At 38.7% G+C, this 8,070-nt stretch overlaps 1 pseudogene across 1 annotated transcript in view; it reads left to right on the forward strand.

Moving 5' to 3' along the window:
- LOC144628301 (uncharacterized) overlaps positions 1 to 8,070 on the forward strand; it is an 84,296-nt pseudogene continuing 76,226 nt past the window's right edge. The window contains exons 1-8 of the transcript XR_013566235.1: positions 1 to 557; positions 3,101 to 3,345; positions 3,770 to 3,911; positions 4,547 to 4,707; positions 5,328 to 5,375; positions 5,866 to 6,023; positions 7,286 to 7,317; positions 7,893 to 7,918. The product of XR_013566235.1 is annotated as an uncharacterized LOC144628301 (transcript). The remainder of the gene's footprint in view (positions 558 to 3,100; positions 3,346 to 3,769; positions 3,912 to 4,546; positions 4,708 to 5,327; positions 5,376 to 5,865; positions 6,024 to 7,285; positions 7,318 to 7,892; positions 7,919 to 8,070) is intronic.

An 8,070-nucleotide genomic window follows, 5' to 3' on the forward strand; every position in this document is an offset into this window, starting at 1 on the left:
GAGTTCTCGTGTGTAGGGGTTTCACTTCGTTCGTGGATAGCCTATATGTGGTTTCAGCAAGGGTTATCTTTAACTATACGCTGACACGCAAAGTTGGGGACTCTTTTTGGAAAAAGTGAGGTGAAAAGGCGTGCACTACTAGGAGCGAAAGTTTCGGTTTTACTTCGAATTAAGAGACAAAACTACGCGATTCGATTAATTAGCGTGCTTGAGGGAATTATTTCTTTTCAACTGACTATTTTGATAACAAAAAGCTGACTGAAGGAATGGCTACACTCTCAGCAACCTTATTCTTGTTCCTTATAGTGGCAATTGCTAGCTTCAGCTTGGCCAGTCGGAGGTCGTTAGAATTGAGCGTGATAGCCATCATAAAAGCGACGATTTTCTTTTGCCAGCATCTCAATGCCCTGAGACTGCAAGCAAAATTGTGGCAAATTTAACGGCGGTAGGCTTTCAATCTGCTGGTGTGCTTGCAACGAGCTACAAAGCCAACCATCCTGCCTTCTTCGAGCCAAGTTTTGGCTGCGTTATAGTCAGCCAAATTCGACAGCAAGCAGGTATGCTAGTCAGTCATTTGCTCATAGTTTGTTAGTTTGTACTAAGATTGTAGCTTCTGAGAAATTACAACTACAAAATCCTTGATCCGGCTGAAGAGTATATAACATAATCACTATATATTCTTTGATGTGTAAGTGTTTCGTCCGTGATCCCCTAATCTAAAATATTTGTAGAAGCGCTAAAGATGTTGAAGAAAGATTCTCGGTATTCCAAATACGAAATTTACCTGTTTCAATATTTTTCTCAGTTTGTGAGATGGGGCCTCCTGTCTGCACTGATAAAAGGTACTGTTTAATTCTTAGGTTCTTAGAATTTTGTTTTAGCAATCTACTTTTAAATTTGAATAGCTGCAATTTTATTTTTATCGTTCTGTATTTTCAATCCTTTAAAGCCATGTTGGCCAACCTTTTAGTTAATATTCCAAGAAGCACGTACTGCTTTGCCGGTATTGTGTAATGCTATAAATAATATTCGCTGAAAGAGACGTTTTAATGATTCGGCTATTTCTTATCGGCTATTAATATCTTGTTTATACCTTTCCAAACACAGCTATATGTTAAGTTTGGTAGAAAGTCACAACGAGAAAAACAAGCTACGCGCAAGAAAAATGAATTCCGAGTTTTTCAGACAGGAGCCCAACCCAACCCCTAATAGTCTAAGGGAGCCATTGCCACGATATTTTAAATGAGCTGTCGTGCATCTTCCTGATGTATGCAAAACTACTTTTAAACTGAAAGAAACCGGCCTTAGAATGATAGATTTGCAAGGTAGAAAACCACCAAAGAAGTAAATAAACCAAATGGAAAGTAATCAAGGACGGTTACGAATAACGAAGATTAAGACGGATTACGAAAGACAAACGATTAAACGGACGCAAACAGATCTTATGTGAAAATAAGGCTGATTTACTCTGTTAGGACATTCTTGGCTGTTCGTGTCGTATGTTACGAACAACAAACTCAAGATGCATCATCCTTGACGTTGATAAGTTCCTTTGGAGTTATCGATATCTACTCAGTGTTAAGCTGTATTGCATAAAATTCCATGTGCCGTATATAGCCATATCATTTCGTCTTCCATCTTATGGCCTTTTTACACCAATACCATAAGCCTTTTTTTTGCTCGAGTTGAAAGCGCTAAAAAACAGTTCCTTCCGCACTGCCGTTTTCAACTGCTCCGAAAAAAGGTTGGTTGGGGTCTATCAAAGGTGCAAGCCGGCTTTCGTTGTTTTCACTTAGCCCGCCATGGGACTCGATCTCATCCTCGAACTCCATGTTGCAATCCAGTACAAGTAAAAAAACTATGCCAGAAATCTCTCGAAATCACAGTTGTATTCCGAATTTGTGTCGCTGGAAGAAATATCTCTCTTTGATAAAAACTAAAACATTTTCGAAGGCGTACAGAAAAATAAATTCACCGGCGCAGAAGAGATCACAGGTTGCTCGAAGCTCAGTAATAGTCGTACGCGTGTGGCGGCTTTGAAGAGTGGTTTACGGGATGACGTCATCAGTGCTTGATCAAGGTCCCATATTGCCAGGTCGTGAACATGAAAATTCAAAGTTTAAACGCCTGGAGAATCTCAGGGAGTTTATAGATCGTGATATCTTTTTCGTTGAAGTGATTAGTGAAGAACGAAGATTTATTTGAATTTGGTTAAGCAAAAATAATTAGGGTTAGTGTCGTCAGAATTCTTGCTGACGTCATTGTTTAAGTTTTGCCTCATTAGCATAAACCATTGTGTAGAGAAGGCATCATGCAAAATACGAACTGACTTCAGACAACAACAACAACAACAAAACATTAAAGAGCTTGTAAAGCCCCGGCTAAACGATCACATTTTCGTCCAAAAACATTCCCACACAAATGGGGTAGCAAACGAGTAAACAATGTTTGATCACACCTTCCCAAGGAGACACTACGTGCGACGCTCGTCACGAGATGCAGTGATTGGTTGCTTTTTCCCGCTGAGCTGGTTTGTTTGCAGAGGTGGCTAAACGATCAAACATTTGCTCGTGAAGCAAAATGTTGATGGAAATGTTTGATCTAGATCAAACATGAGAAACCATCAAATGTATGTTGAGAGAGGCGAATGGTAAACAGCTCTTCCAAATGATGTTGGATTAAATTGTTTGATTTTGAGCTCGTCTGCGTGTAATATTAAAGGAGATATTATTTTTAAAAAACTGCAAAATTTCTGGGTGGCAAAAGCGCTAATGAGCCCATACATTCTTTGTAAAATATTGAGTTTTCAAACACGCAACACAGAAAAACTATTTAATACATCGGGCTCAAATTCATAGCGAAAATTAATCGTGCCATGCTTCTTTAGTATTCAGAACTGATATTTTGTAGCTCGACCAGAAACTGATGCGCTTATGCTAATTAGGCAAATATTGTAAAGAAAGATTTTTCTTTTTTTAACACGATTCACAATTCGAAATGTGTCAGTGTCGTTGAAAGTCTCCATTTTTTCACCAGTCAACACTCTCTACGAAATAATAAAAATTAATCAAATTATTATTATTTACTGCATCTTTTACAGGCTGCCAGCTGCTCTTTAACCAAGGCGACAGCGCGGATGAACGTTTGATATTTTTCCCAACCGATGCTGCTCGTGAAAAAGATGTAAGCGTCCCTGCCAACCAAAGATGCACTTTCTTCTATGGAGATCAATTTTATGTGCAGTACCTCGATTGCACTGGTTCCTGGAAAGCAATAACACAGCAAAGTGTGCTTGACACTATAGAGTTGACTCCTGGTTGGTCAACAACTAATCTGCTGATTAGGGTAAGTCCCCAGTGGTCCTTAACACTTATCCTGCGCAATCGCGTGCAATATCGCTTGATATCTAGCCGACGAGGCCGTAGGCCGAGTTTGCAAACATCAGACAAAATATTTCATAAGATTTAGCGGGATAATTGTTTGTGACTTTTCAAACAATTATTAAAGAAATGCATTTACAGCTAGACGAACTGTGGTTATGCATTCAGCGCTTTTCAAGCCTTTGGGCGAATCCTGGCGAACTACATATATCGCAAGGTATGATGATAATGGTGATAATGATGATGATGATGATGATGATGATGATGATGATGATGATGATGATGATGATGATGATGATGTTTCAATGTAAATCCTTGGTCTGGGGAGACGAATAGAATTTTAAATTTTGGAATAAGGGATTATTAACCAATCTTGTTTTCTCTTACAGATCAAATCCGGTACAACGATATTCCAGAACACAACAGCTGGTCGCCTCGTTAGAGTTGCAATACAGTGTAGACAGGACACCCCAAGCGGCGTTCAGCTCACAAGCTCGTGTGTTGTGTTCCAGGTGCACGGACAGATTGAATGTAAGGACCTATAAAATATGATAGTTGATAAAAATCTTCTTTAAAAAGTAAATCATTGCTAGCAGGCAGCAGAGATTTCATAAAAAAAAATCTGAATGAGAAGAAAACTGAATATATAAAAATTGCATCGTCATTTAAGAGGGTCCCTAAGGGAAGGGGGATGTATAAATCTTATTTCCCAGCCTAACTTTTGCCTAAATCTCATTTTCCAGCATCTGTTTTTCCCAAATCTTAGCCCAGTCTCCGTTTTGGGTAAGCTAAATCAGATGTTCTTGTTAAATAAACAAATAAATAAATAATAAATAAAATACCTGATGATGACAACAAGTCAAAAACGTTTGGTTTCTTTTTAAATTTTATAACTTCTTAGCCTTGTAAATAATATTTTACAAAATAATATTTATTTATGTAATAATGATTTTTATTAAATAAATAAAAGGTTCCCAGTCCAATTGCCCGAAATCCTATTTTCCTAGAGAAAGGCTAAGCAAATCCTAGTTCAGTTCACATTTTACCTCTTCAGGCCCCCTTTTTCAAAGTTTGCAATTTATGCAACTCTGTATTATCATGATGTTAAAGACAGGTTTATCACCCATAGCACAGTCATAGCACGGTCTCTTCTTGTTTCTTTAAAGGTCCGTATCCTCAGCCGACTCTATCGGCAGCGTTAACCGAAGCGACTTTGCCGACACCTGTAACAGAAAGGCTAAATGCAACGGGAACTCTTCCTCCAGTGACCACACCATTTAAAAAGCCAACGACAACACCGTCTTCGGAACAAGCTTCAACAACCCCGGTATGCAGTGTACTTTGTTAAGCCTGTAATCGTATGAAAAACAAAATTCACTAGTTTGATTGGCCAGTGGAGCGAAAACACCATAGGGGATAAATAACAGCCTTCCTCAATAGCTAATACAGATGGATATAAGCATGTTTTTTTTTCTGCTTAAAAAAGGAGGCAACCTCTTTTTTAGGGTCTCTCTTTTGGCTAAGGGGGTGCGGGGGGGCGAGTGAAGGTGGAGAACATGGTAAAAGTGGACTTTTCAATTTTTTTTTTTCAAATAAGGGGACGGGAAATTTTCATAGTGTTCGGACCTTACAGTTTGCAATAAAAATCTTTCCTTCCTGGACACGTACCTGGTCTTGCGTACACACTCTTGTTTAGTTGAATCGCTTATGCTAGGTTAGTGCACCTGAAGGGGTATTATTCTTTGTTTTTGTTCGTGGAGCTGACATTCAGTTTACCTCAGACTTCTTGATTTAAAAAAGGCCAACAGATCTGAATATTTTTAAACTCGTATACCGGAAGCCAGTGATTGTGACCACACCAGCTTTTCGTCTGATCTGGTGCTAATGAAGCTTTGCTTTAACAACAACAACAATAAAACTTTATTTAACGATCATAATTATAATTAGGGCAAGGACGGGACAACCCAACCTCCTACAGAAGAAAGAACGACTAAGGTCAGTTATGTTGAAGGTCGATTCAATGGAATCGCTCTTAATTTTTGACATTTGTATGAGGCTAAGAACAAGAACACATAAAACATTCACTATTGCACTATAAAATACTAAAACTCCAAAACATAATACCACAATACCTTACGAAAAGCTGGCTATGCCACAATTTTAAATTGCTTTCAAAGTAAAATAAAGATGAATGGCTAACTTTGACACACGTGTCAAAGGTAAGCAAGACCTTTGATATCGCCTTTGACAGGGACTTGACGCGCGTCAAAGTAAATAACAGATTTGACGCAAATCAAAGGAACCTTTGACACCAGCCAAAGTCACATTTCACGGCACCTTTGCTTAACCTTTGATTAAAATTTTTGATCAAAATAAAAGACGGCCGTTCTCGCAATCAAAGGTATGGCAAAGGTTTGGCAAAGATGGCCTTTACCCCAAGTCATTTTCCGTTCAATTTTTATTCATGTTTTTTTCGTTTTGTCAGTTCCAGCCGACGGAAAGGACTACCATTGGCGGTCCCAAGACAGAACAAAGTGTGAAAGACAGTCAAAAGAACACCTTTATTATTGCAGGATCTGTGGCTGGGGGTATTCTGTTAATCGCCTTGATACTTCTCATTTTATGGCGCTGCAACACTCCTAAGTAAGTTTTAGTGTATTTATTATTATTTTTTTTTTTGCATATGCAAGTGATCAAATTAAAACAAAAAATTAAACAACAAGTTCCGGTATAAAAGGGGCCTGGCCTGGCCATTCTCACGCCCAGTTGTCAGTCAATCATCAAAGCGTAAACAACTGACAAACAACCTGCGTATTTTCCACAACTGTTACTGATAAAATGTGTTTCATTTTCGCTAGGAATATTCTGTTAAACGTTAGGAAGTTATTGTTCATATTTTTGTCAATAATATATCTTGGTTTAATGAGATTTCAAAGCATGTTCAGCTTGAAGGATGCTCGGCACCACAACGTGCCACGAATGCAAAGAGTACAAATTTGCATTTCGCGCCCGAGAAGTGTGAAATGTGGGAGGTGCCATCCCTTTTATAGCGGAACTTCATGTTTAAATATCCCAAATTTTGGATGTCAGAAAATAACCCTCAGCTCTAGATCTTGAAAGTACTACTGACAGTAGCTTTGATATGATTTGAATAGTCGCGAACTAGGGTTACGTTTCATCCACAGACCTTAAAGTTAGAACCATCTTGTACAGCATAATGTACAGTACCACATGAAAGTACTGCTCAATAGCTTTCATTAGAATGGTCACATACTAGGTTTCATCAACGAACTTCAAAGTTAGAACCACCTTGTACAACATTATAACAAACAGTATACATGAAAGTACTGCTCAGTAGCTTTCATTTCAATGGTCACGTCACACAGTAAGGGTTTCATTCACGGAATTGTAAGTTTGAACCACCTTGTACAGCATAACAAACAGTACACATGAAAGAACTGCTCAGTAGCTTTCATTTCAATGGTCACACAATGGTGGTTCGTTCACAGGCTTATAATAAGTTAAACTACTGAAACTACTTTTGTACGGCTTGACAACTTTTACGGCATTCATTTAAATCGTCATACACACAAAGGCGTTTCATTCACAACTTTTCTAATCCTAAGCTCGGGGGAGTTTAGTTTTATCATTGTGAAAATAATTTTCCCTACAGCTCTTAATATAAGCATTGCTCTTTACTAGTCTTTTAATGTTGTGTGCAATTTATGGAGACAAATCACTCGACTAAACAACCCGACTCGCTGTCTCGCTTCCCTCCAGCTCCCAACCACACTACCACCACAAAAGTGCTTGTGACAAATAATTTAGTCCAGTCACTGGATTTATCCCTAGTTTGGTTCTTAACCTGATAAGTGTCAACTAAGCTTTTTTCTCTTTTTCTTTAGAAAACGACCCAATTCACATCATCGTCTAGAAGGTAAGTTTACTTTCCGCAGTTTGACACTTATATGAAACTGGAGATCAAAGGGGCACTATATGTGTAAAGGTGAATCGTGCTGAAGTATAGAATCTCTAGATCCCATTTAAACGCTAACTTCACTCATGCATGTGTCGAACCTAATACATTTAGGGTCGGTCTAACGCTTAATGGGTCATTTTACAGTTGTCTGCTAATCGACCTGGCCTTTGAAAGGTAGCGAGGCTGGAGGTGACCGTGCACTGATACAAACCTCTCTGCTTTTCGCATGTAAATGCAAACTAGTAAGCATCAGAAAAACTTGACTTACACAACAAAAACAGTGAGGTCTGCATCAAACAAGGTCACGTCCAGCCTCGCTACTATTCAAAGGCCAGGTCACTGAGCATACAACTGTAAAATGGTCTATTCGAGGGTGGGAAGAGGTGTGGGTTAGGGGGTGCATGAGGAAGGGAGCGTTGGAGCAAAGGGTGTCCTCAGCCAATAGGATAATAACATGATAATGAATTATGGTTGAACAATAAAATGTTCGTTGTGAAGGTCATCTTAAATAACATGTTTGCTTCTTTTTTTAGGGTCAATTTCCAGGCCAGTATCACACGTGAGTATGAAACAGTTTTTTTACTTGTTGTAGTTTGTGGGATTTAACATCTCAATCATAGTGATGCTTCAAACCCAGCTCATTGGGTGTCAAAAACAAAACTCGGTTGTGATTTGCCTTACATAGCTAACAAAAAAGGTGGATCTCGTCAG

The sequence above is a fragment of the Oculina patagonica genome, chromosome 10 (assembly GCF_052425735.1).
Source record: "Oculina patagonica isolate OP01 chromosome 10, crgOcupat, whole genome shotgun sequence".
In the NCBI taxonomy this organism is placed as follows: Eukaryota; Metazoa; Cnidaria; class Anthozoa; order Scleractinia; family Oculinidae; genus Oculina; species Oculina patagonica.